Here is a 13,595-nt window from a genome sequence, read left to right as displayed (position 1 = left end):
GTTGTTGAGCAAACTCATGAGACATAAAGTTCCCAGCTGCCCCTGAGTCTAATAAAGCTGATGTGGATATACTATTGCCCTCTAGTGACAGGACTATAGGTACTTTAATAAAATAACTGGAGTGATGTGCCTGAATACATGGATTCACTGTAGAGGAACTATGAGGACGTGGTCTTGTGGGACAAGAAGCCCTCAGATGGCCTGCTTGACCGCAGTAGAGGCAGAGATGTTGACGTATGTGGCGTTCTCGTTCCTCAGAATTCAGAGGAGTATTTCCGAGCTGCATGGGTTCAGTTTGAGAAGGGGTGACTGGATATTGTGTGCTGGGTGGTACAGTTCTGATTAGACGATGTGAACGAATCAGATTGTTGATCTGAATAGTTAGCTCGATTAATTTATTCAGCGATCTCCCTTCATCCTGGCAAGCCAGTTCAGATTGTAACTCCAAGCTGAGTCCCTTGCAAAAGACCAGTTTAAGCGTGCTCTCCAGCCTGTCAGTTTATGCTGCGAAATGTCAATGCATATTCTGCTGCGGTACCTCATCAGGCTCTCATACCTCCTTCCAGGTGTTTGATTATTTCCCAGTAGCGTTGAAGGAAGATGTCAAACGATGGGAAAGTAGTACAATCCTCTCTCCGAACCGCAGTCACCCACTCTAATGCCTTGCCAGTGAGAAGTGAGCATACCAGGGAAATCTTGCTGGCATCGATGGAATACATTGCCAGTTGTTGATTAACAAATAATGAACACTGCAGTAGAAATCCCTTACATTTAGTTGGGTTACCGTCAAACTTAGATGGTGGAGAAGCAACTACACTCATGTTCGGTTGAGAGGGTGCTGGGTTCGGAAGTGACAATTGCAAACTCTGCAGTGTCTTGACAAGCTCCTCCGTTACTGTAGTTAAATGGGCCAGCTGATGTTGATGAAAGGCGAGTTGATTTGCTTGAGTGGAAAGCTCTATGGACATTTGAACTAGAGCTGCTGGATCATGTGATGGCGAAATTTTATGTAATGAGGCTTCAGTAAAGTGGGGATCCATTTGCAGCTTTATTGTAATCAGTGTTGGGGAGTAACGGAATACATGTACCGGCGTTACGTATTCAGAATACAAATTATGAGTAACTGTATTCCGTTACAGTTACACTTTAAATAGTTGGTATTTAGAATACAGTTACATTGTTGAAATCAATGGATTACATGACGATACTTTTCTGTTTCGTGAGTTTATTCACTCTCTAAATAAATTAAGGCAACTCCATGCATTTCCCAGAAGCCCCAATATGAAAACAAAAAAATGTGCAGTTTGCGTGATCAGTCACAATGGAGTCGGAAGAGGAGCAGCAGGAGCTAGATGTAGAGATGGAGCCGAAACAACAGAGCCAGGGCAAGAATGGGTTTCTATCTTGGAAATTCAAACAGCATTTCACATTAAAGAAAGAGAAGGGAGAACAAATATAACTGTGCAGTGCAACCTCTCCTTGCAAGCAACCATCCTCCTTTCAGCGTCCAAAGACTCCACCTCCAACCTGAAGAAGCATCTTAAAGTTTTTTTTTTTTTTAAATAGCCAGGGGTAGTCGTCTGCTGTAGTTTTACTGGTCACCTTGCTATTTTATAGTTGTATCAGGTAGGCTACTAGTTACAGGGCTGTAACAATATGCGATATGAAACCGAAATCGCGACACTCAGATCCACGAACCTGTATCGGATGCGAGAAGGCAAAATTACGACACACCCCTTCCAACTCCCAGAGTTATCCTTCCCGTCCAGATCCAATGCTACCACATCTTTAAATAACTATTAGTATTATTTGAAGTTAAGATTATAAAATACGTAGACATACACCACAAAACTAGTTGCGGAATAATTATTTAAAATTTAGCAATTACGTTATGGACATGCATTTTCTGAGAATGCAGCCTATATTTCAAGTTTTGACTGCAAATGTCATTTAATACCAATATATCGAAACGTCTGTTTGTATATCCATACTCCCTTAATAAAGGAGTCCAGAAATTAGAAAAATATCTGTCTACACATGCGTTTTATATTTAATATGAGGGAAATAAACATGCGTGACAAAAAAATATTTAACTTTTAGGCCAAATATTTTTTAGTACTTCTGTGAATTAGGCTACACGGCACAAACCAAAAGTAATACCCACCGGATGAAGAAAGGTTGGCTCTCCACAGAACATAAAATATTCATTTTATTTTATTTTTCTTGTTCGCATTTATGAGGAAAAAACAATGTTACGGACATGACCACTCTGAAAGCGGCACTAAAAGACTGCTTTAAAACTTTCACAGAGACATCAAACAGATGCACAAAGCCTTTCTTTAAAGTTAATTTCGATTTGTATTAATTGTATCTTAATTTTAAATCAATGTTTCATCAACCAAATTGGCTGGAATTAATAAGTAAGTAGTAAATATAGCAGACAATAGATATCAAGGCATGGAGGCGCTGGTGCGTGAACTGGGGCTCATCTCATAAATGAACCGAAACTTAGCGTGTAAGGTAGGCTAGCCTACTTGTCTCACAGACATGTCTACTTTTAAACAGAACAATTCAAAACGAAAGAAAACAGACTGTTCTCTGTTTATGTAATCCATATGAAATGTGCATTTCTCTCCGGCGCGTTCACTAGAGTGCTGCGAAGATCGCGAGTCATCGTCAACTTCATCTTTGCAGCCGACACTAACATATTCAGTCATTACTTTTGCCGGTTCTTTGTGACAGCTTTTAGGTGCTTTATTGGCAGCGCCACCTTTACATGTTACATGAACGCATCACCACCTCATCGGTGACCGCAACATACACTTATAGTCTTTGTTCTTCTATAGCAAATTATAATATATTGCACTTTCAGGAAGACATGGGCCTAACACATTCAGCCAGTTGGAACAGAAAAACACACCAGAATAGGCCTGTTTAGTAAGCAGGATTTGATGGCCGCATTCCTACACTTTTAAAATGCAATTCAATGTGGAAGTAATCCAAGTATTCAGAATACGTTACTCAGATTGAGTAACGTAACGGAATACGTTACAAATTACATTTTTGGGCATGTATTCTGTATTCTGTAACGAAATACGTTTTGAAAGTATCCTTCCCAACACTGATTGTAATCTTGGTCGTACAATCAGGGTCAATAACCAGCAAACACAACAGTAGAGACAAAGCAACTCGTAATCCGAAAACAGGCGTAAGGTCAAGGCAGGCAGCAAACTTACATAAATAACAGTCCACAACAGAAAACAGTTCAGGGCAGGCAGCGAAGAATCACGAAGAGAATAAACAGTCCAAGAGTAATCCACGGGAAGACAAGAACACAGGAAGAAATGCTCAGAGATGAGAACTTCACAATTAGGTAGAGTCTGAGAGCAGCTTAAATAGTCCACTGATGAAAGTCAGGTGCAAGGGTAATCAGTGGCATGTATGTGAGAGGTAAATTTAGTTCAAAGAAGTTTAATATTCGGGAGAGGGATCCCTCTGGTTGTGAGCAGAAGGAACCGTGGGAGTCTCGTTTGTGACAGATTACATTTTAAAAAAAATTGTAATAGTCAGTGTCACTTAAAATGATTTTTATATTATTTTCATATGCATATCATCCTGAAATTGTTATTATTGGGGTAACGCATTACAAGTAACGAGTGACGTAATCAGATTACTTTTTCAAGTAACTAGTAAAGTAACTTATTACTTTTAAAATTACAACAAAATATCTAAGTAACACAAATAAGTAGCCCAATTTACTTTTCCAATTAATGGACTGACAGCTCTTCTTTCCCCATTTTGACAGAAGTGTTGACAGAGGCGTTGTGTGCGCTGTGTGTGAACATGATTCTTATTGTAGTGATAGACTAAATGTGAGCATGTATTTACTCATCACTTGCACAAAAGCAGATTCAGTATTCAACATAATGAATAAAAAGAGTAAAATGCAAACTCTCAATTTTACGCAAAACAAACACAAATATATGTTAAATACTTTATGTATTTAAAGCTCCAGTAGGTAGCTTTTGTAAACAAATATTTGTTAAAACTGTCATTATGTCCTGAAAGAAGAATATGAGACAGATAATCTGTGAAAAAAATCAAGCTCCTCTGGCTCCTCCCTGTGGTCCTACTGCCATTTGAAGAAATACACCGCTCCCGGTCAGAAACAACCAATCAGAGCCAGGAGGAATGTCTTAGCAGTGTCAATCACGCTCGTGTACGCGCTGATCACCCCTCTCTTGCACAGCGCGAGCGCGTACCGTCGTTCGTGACTCTCCTGTTCGACCTGTTCATTCAACGAACGAAATGACTCGAAAAAAGATTTGTTCATTTTGAACGAGTCTTTTTCAGAGTCATTTCGTTCATTCAACAAACGAGATGACTCGAAAAAAGTTTCGTTCATTTGGATGAACGAGTTCGAACAGGATCACGGACGTGCATCACAGACAGAGCAAGGCAAGCATTTGTGCTTATAAAACTTAAAGTTTTTTATTTATTTTTGAAATGACCGATCGTTTCGCTAGATAAGACCCTTATTCATCGTCTGGTATCGTTTAAAGCCCTTTGAAGCTGCACTGAAACTGTTATTTGGTCCTTGAAACGTTTGTGTCCTATTGAAGTCAATTATATGGAGAAAAAGCCTGGAATGTTTTCATCAAAAACCTTAATTTCTTTTCGGCTGAAGAAAGAAAGACATGGACATCTTGGATGACATGGGGGTGAGTAAATTATCAGCAAAAGTTTTTTTTGAAAGTGAACTAATCCTTTAACGTTATCTTAGTAGCTATTTATAACTTAGAGAAAGAGTGCAACCTTATAAAGTTACATGTATTGCAAAATACATAATGATTTGAGGACCAAGTTTGTAGTCAAAGTATGAGCAGGCCAAAGTCAATGTAAAGCATATTGTTGATGTTTATTAGTGAATGTTCCATAACTGTTTATAATCCGCCGTCATCGGTGGTCCTGCTTACTAGCCTGCGCGTTCACGGCAGGCTCCGCTGTGGGGGAGGAGCTGTGGAGGGAGGGCTGTAGCGTAGCAGAGAGCAAGGGGGTTGGACCTGTAGGTTGTGCTTCTTCAAATTTTCAGGCTAAGTCAACATTTTCTCAAAACTCCCTACTGCAGCTTTAAACTCATTTTACTAACCAATGTGAAGTAAGCGTGTTGAGCTTTCTTCTCCTGCGTCCTATTCTTCTGTGATCTAGATTGGCAGCACAGCTAAAAGTTTTGTTTGAGCGGCGCCCTCTACTGTACAGGTGTGAATTTGCATTTCCTTCAGCCTGAAGCTTATGCATTTCACTCACGGGGAGAAAGGGCCTTTACAAGCAAGCCCAGTCTAGGTGAGAGATAGTAAGGCAAAAGTATTGTAACAGTTTCCACAAAAAGTAACTTAGTAACAAAATTAGAGAATTAGAAAAATAGAATTGAGAATCGATCATGCAACTTTATGGATTACAAGTCTAACTCTCTAACCCTTAGGCCACGACTGCCCATACTTATACTAGTAATTTTCACAGCTGGTTTTCTAACCAATTAATTGTTCTTAGAGTGAGAAATAGTTCTTATGCGTCCACTTTATACGAAAGCACACGAGACTCCAGGCTCCTTCTCTCTGGGCAGCTGGAGGCGTGTTAGAGAGACCTTCACAAGAATGTTTGCTGCAGGTCAAGAGTGGTGCTTTCTGCTCTTTTGTTTGCTGTCTGCTGAGGAGGTGTGGAATGCAAACTTCACAAAAGCAGAGGGAAGAAAAGGGAAGGACAACGAGAAAGAAAAATAATATGTGCCTTTTAAATAAAGGGAGGCGAGCTCACAGAGAGAGACAGAAGAAAGAAAGAGAATGGGAAGTTGTAGGAAGTGAGCAGACAGACGAGGAGAAACGAAAAAAGAGACGGAAAACAGATCACTGCATTTGAGTCTAGTCTTGTTCATTGATTTAGTGGCTCATTAAAAATATTGATCCTGCATGCTAATTATTTCGAGCAACACCACACTGGTAATTATCAAAATAAACACCACACTGAGAACTCCACTCTCAAACGCAGCAATCCGGACCAAAATAGAGGTGGAGGAATCTGTTGTTTTGTGATGGCATGCATTTTCCACATTAAGAATGAGTTGTGCTTCATTACAGGAAATCTGGTCCTCCTCTTCCTTAAGAATTTTTACTCTTCTTTAAGTGGTATTAAGTGTTTTAATGGGGTCAAAGTAATTACACTGAGGAGCTGTGACTGTTTTTTCCCCTGCATTGAGCAGTTTATAATTGTACATCTTTGGGCCTTGGGTGCTTAATAAAACATTGCAAAAATCAAGTGAAATCAAAGATGTTTAATAGAGCAATTTCAGGTGCTTTCTGGGCTTGCAAGTCATTTACAGGATTCACATCAAATCTAGAGTTTCAGTCCAGACCACCTCTCTCACACACACACACACACACACACACACACACACACACACACACACACACACACACACACACACACACACACACACACACACACACACACACACACACACACACACACACACACACACACACACACACACACACACACACACACACACACACACTTCATCCTAAAGATGACCCCTCAGCTGTGACATTTTTTTCTTCTCAGACACTTGACGGATGATCGTGAGAAAGTCTGTGTGGGAATTTACCCAGGACTTAAGAAGGACTCTGATTGGCTCTTTTAAAACAGATTACGTCATGATAGGCTATTATTTAAACAATTAATGGATGAAGTACAGTAAGCTGATCATTGTTGTTGAATTGAATGAAAATTTTCAATCGGAATGAACTGCTTACACAAAAAATCCTTACTTGTCACACAATTTCTGAAACCTGACACTCAAACACCATAACCACACACCAAATCTGCAAAAACATACACCAATTCTTGGCCTTTGACTCAGTTTTCAATGTCATAAAACAATTTTTGCAAACCACAACACACAATTCTCTATGTAACACACAACAATCTAACAGGAAGTATCTTGATTTCCTTTTTCAAACACAACCTCAAAATGCCACACTAATTCCTCGGTGACTCACACTAACTCCTCACATGTGCAAACACTCATTGCTTTACTTAACACCAACCAATCATGGCTTTACAATAGGCCAATAAAAAGGCCAAATGTCAAGTTATAGGTTTTTCGGACTGTGTAATACTGTTTTCACAACCACAAATGCTTACAGTAAAAAAAAAAAAAAAATTGTTTGGTTTAAATCTTGCTTTCGTGTTTGCCGTTAATTTTTTATAACATCTCTCTGCCAATTACTTTCAATTCTTTTCATGAAAGAAGAGCTTTAGGTTTTGAATAACTGTGTGTATATGAAATATCCAAAATATAATATTATGGCAAAGGTGTTTGCAATGTAAGACAAATGTTTGCTTTTGAGATGATGTGTTTGTGATATTTTGAATGCAGTGCTTCATTTTGCAAGAGATGTGAGGCATTTTTTCATTTTGTGTGTGCAATTCTAATTTGTGTGTAAAGTTTTGAAAAAAGAGGCAACATTTTGAAAATGTAAGTAGTTGAAAAAAAACTGTAGTACCCCAATGTGAGGCAAATAAATGGATGAAATGTCAAGTTTATTATTTTATCATATGACAATAATGATTACAATAAAGTTGCAGAATTCCTTAACTGACCAATCAGAATTGATTATTTCAAGTAGCTGGGAAATATAAGCTTCTCACCAATACGATGTTTTATATGTGCTTTAATCTGAATCTGCTGTGAATTATATATTACCATGTGGCAATGTAGTCAGTCAGTAAATCATTGGTCATGTGTAACATATGGAGCTAATTGTAGGTATACCAGGAGCATTTCTCTTAGCTGGCTGCCTCTTATTGATTTTTCATCCCAACATGCATTTAAAGCAGTTGCAACAGTGTGAGTTCACAGAAAACCTGTCATACATCTACAGCTCACTTCAGACCCTTTGACAGTTCTGCCCTCAGGGACACTCAGCACTTTTCTGATGGGATGAGAAATCAATATGAGATAGTGTTATTGTTTTTTTTTTGTTGCAGAAAAACAAATTTCCATGATTGTAATATGGGTTGTGAAGTTGTGTAAAAAAGTACACTCTAGTATACATTTTAATAGAGTACTTATTATGGACATATTAAGTGCAAACTGAATGTTACTCTTAATTGCACCTTATTTGCAATGAAATTAAGATGTATTATTGTTTAAAAGTATACTAAATGTAAGTAACTGAACCTTAAGCTTTTGACATAATTGGTCAACAAACGTACTATAAGAATATCCTGTAAGTTTCAGACCTGAACACTTCCTTGTTAGTCAAAAAAAACTTTTATTGAAACCAAGCCCAGAGAACGACTTGTTTTGGAATGTGCCTTTTTATAACATCAGATATGTAAAAAGATGCCTCTGCAGAAGAAGTGTCACGGTCAATAGCTAGTCACCACCTCCTCACTACATTTCCCATCATCCTCCCTGGCCCTCACCTGCATGCACTTCCCAATCACAGAGATGGCTGTCACCTGTCACCAATCTCCACTGATCATCATATCCAGCCCTATAACTCTTTCTACTGCAGTTCACCATTGTCTGGTCTCATTGTTCCCCCAAAGAACACTTACCTGACTCCTTACCTTACCTGACTCCTAACCTGACTCCTTACCTTACCCCTTACCTGACTCCTTACCTTACCTGACTCCTAACCTGACTCCTTACCTGACTCCTTACCTTACCCCTTACCTGACTCCTTACCTTACCTTTCTCCTTACCTTACCTGACTCCTTACCTGACTCCTTACCTTGTCTGACTCCTTACCTGACTCCTTACCTTACCCCTTACCTGACTCCTTACCTTACCTGACTCCTTACCTTACCTGACTCCTTTCCTGACTCCTTACCTTATCTGACTCCTTACCTGACTCCTTACCTTATCTGACTCCTTACCTGACTCCTTACCTTACCCCTTACCTGACTCCTTACCTTACCTGACTCCTTACCTTACCTGACTCCTTTCCTGACTCCTTACCTTATCTGACTCCTTACCTGACTCCTTACCTTACCTGACTCCTTACCTTACCTGACTCATTACCTTACCTGACTCCTTACCTGACTCCTTACCTTACCTGACTCATTACCTTACCTGACTCCTTACCTGACTCCTTACCTTACCTTACTCCTTACCTTACCTGACTCTTTACCTGACTCCTTACCTTACCTGACTCCTTACCTGACTCCGTACCTGACTCCTTACCTTACCTGACTCCTTACCTGACACCTTACCTGACTCCTTACCTTACCTGACTACTTACCTTACCTGACTCCTTACCTCACCTGACTCCTTACCTGACTCCTTACCTTACCTGACTCCTTACCTGACTCCTTACCTGTATGATACCTGTATGATACCTACATGATACCTACCAGAACTATTTGTCTTCAGTCATCTGCCTCGAACTCCGTTTCAGAACCTGCAACAGATTGACCATTAATCATCCAGATATCCATCCTGAACACTATAGTCTTTAGTTACTCACCTGCTTCCATCATTGCGATCACATACTTCTGCAAATAAACCTGTTTATCACTTTACCTGTGTGAATCCTTCTGTTGCGTGACAAGAATATCATTGTTATCACTGTAGCCCCGCCGACTGATTCACGCATGACAAGTAGTAGGTAAATAACATACGTGACACTGGGTCGAGTAACTAAGTGATAAACATGCCTTTTGAAGAGTGCAACATGTTGTGGAAAAACAGTCGCTGCATAACCTTCCTTCTGATGCTGGATTTACAGAGAGACTGATTTTTATTTATTTATTTTTTTATCAGTAAATTAAGCCAGTGACTAAATGGTCAACTTCACATTGTTTCTCTTAGTAGGCTGTTATTTAAGCTTGCAATCAGAAAACGCTCCATGTGCAATCGCTGGAGCTGTCAATCAAACAGCATGAGTTTATCAGTGACTGAGTTCTGGACTCAGCTAAAACTCCCGTTATAATCAACAAATCTCTTATTTACATAATTTTTGCTCTGTTAGCTATGATGAAAGCATTCCTAGAGTGCAGAAATCGAGTTGCAATGACAAGATCACTGCATTCATGCGCTCAACATGTCTGTGATCAGCTATAGACTCATCACTGCAACCTTTCATGCCACGATCTAAATATAATGTTATAATCAACACTTTTCATGATTAGTTAACCTTGAGAGCTGTAATAGTCAAAGCGTGCTAAAAGTTTTCAAGAGAGTTCCACATGTAATACTTATTTCATTTGCAAAAGTGTCAGCCTATCACAGTAGTGGGTGTTTACACTGAAGTCTCACAGCAGACACACCCCTTCAAACCAGAGGCTAGAATCAGGCTAGGAAAAATGCCTTTTATTTCTAAATTATGAACATTTTTGATGTAAAAATCATACTAACAAAATAATGCGTTTTATGACCCCTTTAAGTAGATATTTAAAATATAGTTAAAATTATAATCAAACATTTTACATGTGCTTTATGTTGGTTAACACAATGTGTACTTTAAAGCATGACAAAAGATACTTAAAAATGTGTTTTGAAGTAAAACTTTTAATTTGTCATTATTTCAAAGTGTACTCAAATGTGTTAATAACTCTCACTGTCCCCATTAACCATTTTTTTCCTATCACATATTAGTTATCATTCGAAAGTTTAAAAACTCATAATCATCCTTTGAAAACAGTTTTGAAATCGGACATTGCCTTACTGTGGAAATAGCACTTTAAAAGCTTTTAGCCGGCTCCTCCCCCAAGTTGGCACTCGGCATGTTTCATATTACAAAAAAATTATAATTTTTTTCCCCCCATTTATTAGAAAGGTAAATAGGTTACCAAAAAGCATATTGTCAGAAAGGTCTTAGACTCAAGGTTTCATATTTAGTGACTGTTTTGTAATTGAAGTTATGTTGTGACATAAATGTATTCATTTGTTACAGGAGAACGCATAAAAAAATGCAATGAAATGTGAGAGTTACCCAGTGGCTATTTCTGGTATAGCACCCAAACAAAATATGAACTTTAATTTTTGTGACATCAACTATAAAGTTGGTTAGACATATGGGTTTGATTTTATAGCATTGTTTAAACGGTTTTTAGAGTGGGCCAACTTTCTTTTGTATAAAACAAATTTTTTTTTTTAGCACAGTACATTTGTTTTAGATTAAAGATTTAGATTAAATTTTTATAACTTTACTCGTCTTTAAAAAGAGACCAACCTTAAGTCTATGTACTACGGTGGCCGGGAAGTACAACCATTTAAGTTTGGATAGTGCATTTTCACATCTATGCTCAAAATGTGACAGTTGAAACATTAAATTACCCATTTCATTAATATTATTCTATCTGCAAATACAGTTTTTTAAAATATACTTTTAAGATTTGAAATACAATACAAGTGCACTATAAATACAATTTAGCACACATTTTTTCACCCGTGTAGTTTAGATGTCGTTCTCGACTTTGATGCATTGGTGTTTTAGAGTGAAGTTACAGTATATGGCCATAATCTTTACATTTGCAATATTTTTTTTTAAATTTATAATTTAAGTAATACCAAAACGTTTTAAGACATTATGAAAATGTATCACAGTGAATTATATAACAGGATTATATTATCTATGGGTGAAAAGACTCCCATCGAGAAAAGATTGATATCAAAGACATTTTTTCTCCTCAAAATCCCTCAAATTATGTTTTGGCAGCAGTGGAGACTCCGTCGCTTTATGACACTGAAAGATCAGATGCATATTTGACTCTTTTGAACAGATTGCTGTCCTGTCCCGGCATGCTCCACCTTTGTGAAGCATAAATGAAAGCAGTTGTTATTCCCAGATGTTCAGATCAACCACCACTTTCTCTTTCTGTGGTTAATGGGATTCATTTTGTGGGAATATTAGTGTCTCACCTGCATCATTCTGCAAGTTCTTCTCTTATCTGAGGTTTCCATCTGTGAATGTCTCCAATCTGTAAAAACAGAACTCATGGAGACTCCGTAAAAGCACTTTACTCAAGTGCCTGTCAGACATACGTAACTGATATGACCTCAAGATGTAGAAAGATGGAGAAGTGCAGACAAGATGCAGATTCTTTATCTCACTCTATGGGTGGTTCCTCTTCAAGGAAATCTAAAACGGTTTCATTCCCTGCCAGCTCTTATATCTGCTGTAGGTTTCTGATCTGTTACACAAGACTAATTTGTGTAGAGTCACAGATGTGCTTTAATGTAACGGCGTGGTGCGCCATATGTTGCATGAACGCCCAGGGTAGACAAAAGCGTCTGTCGTATTTCAATGATTCATGCAAACAGAGAAAGTGCCAAATGCAACATGAAGCCTATAAACACAATATAAATGCACATCTCTATGTTTGTGAAACTAGAGTACCACAGGCCTTTAGTGCATGAATTATGTGTTGATCAACACTCACTCTGAGCAAGGTCCTTTCACAATTTAATCATTAACATATGGCTTGAAGAGACATTGGTTTTGATGACTTTCAGCTTTTAGACAATTACTCATTTGAGTAATTAATGAATTTATATAAAAACAGCAATTTCAAAGTCATTGCTGCAAATTTTAGAAGTGTTTTTTTTTTTAGAAACTAGACAGAAACTTACTTAAGATGTTTGTTTGGGTGTTGTATATTGAATATGTGAAGTGATTCTCAAACACTTCTGTGGAGTGGGAGTGGGTCTCATATGAAAAAGAGTGAAATTAAGCTCGTTTTATAGATTTTTTTTAAACCAAAAGGAATGAAAAATGGCAAAATAATATATCATTATTGAATGTGTTTGTTTTTGGACACTTGTGGCATGTTAATTGAATTTATATAAAATTGGTTGAGTGCTTTTTTATCTTTACATGTAAATTCATATTTACTTATATTGTCTTTGGAATGTGGGTAAAGTGTACCACTGATACTGACAAACAGTTACGGTAAACTAAAATACACTTAAATACTTATCGTTTTCTCTATCTATCTATCTATCTATCTATCTATCTATCTATCTATCTATCTATCTATCTATCTATCTATCTATCTATCTATCTATCTATCTATCTATCTATCTATCTATCTATCTATATGTCTGTCTGTCCGTCCGTCCGTCCGTCCATCCATCCATCCATCCATCCATCCATCCATCCATCCATCCATCCATCCATCCATCCATCCATCCATCCATCCATCCATCCATCCATCCATCTATCTATCTATCTATCTATCTATCTATCTATCTATCTATCTATCTATCTATCTATCTATCTATAGATATACTAAAGCAAATATAAAGTACTTAATTATATTTTAAACTGTAGTTTTTTTCAATATTGCATCATTATTCGAAGTTAATATATTTATACTAAATTGCAACTTTATAATTACAAATGAGTAATTACACATATTTAAATAGACATGAGCTTTGAGCAATATGAGAGTATAGATGATGATAGACTTAAAGCAAATTATCGGTGACTTGATTGGACAGACCAAATTTCGACGTGAATATGTACTTTCTGTCACGAGTAGATAACCTCTTTTTGCATCAACAGTAACCGTGGAAGTTAAGATGC

This window comes from Siphateles boraxobius, unplaced genomic scaffold (genome assembly GCF_051911475.1).
Source record: "Siphateles boraxobius isolate OS27281-9 unplaced genomic scaffold, OSU_SipBor_1 66, whole genome shotgun sequence".
In the NCBI taxonomy this organism is placed as follows: Eukaryota; Metazoa; Chordata; class Actinopteri; order Cypriniformes; family Leuciscidae; genus Siphateles; species Siphateles boraxobius.
Note: the sequence above shows the minus strand (reverse complement) of the source record.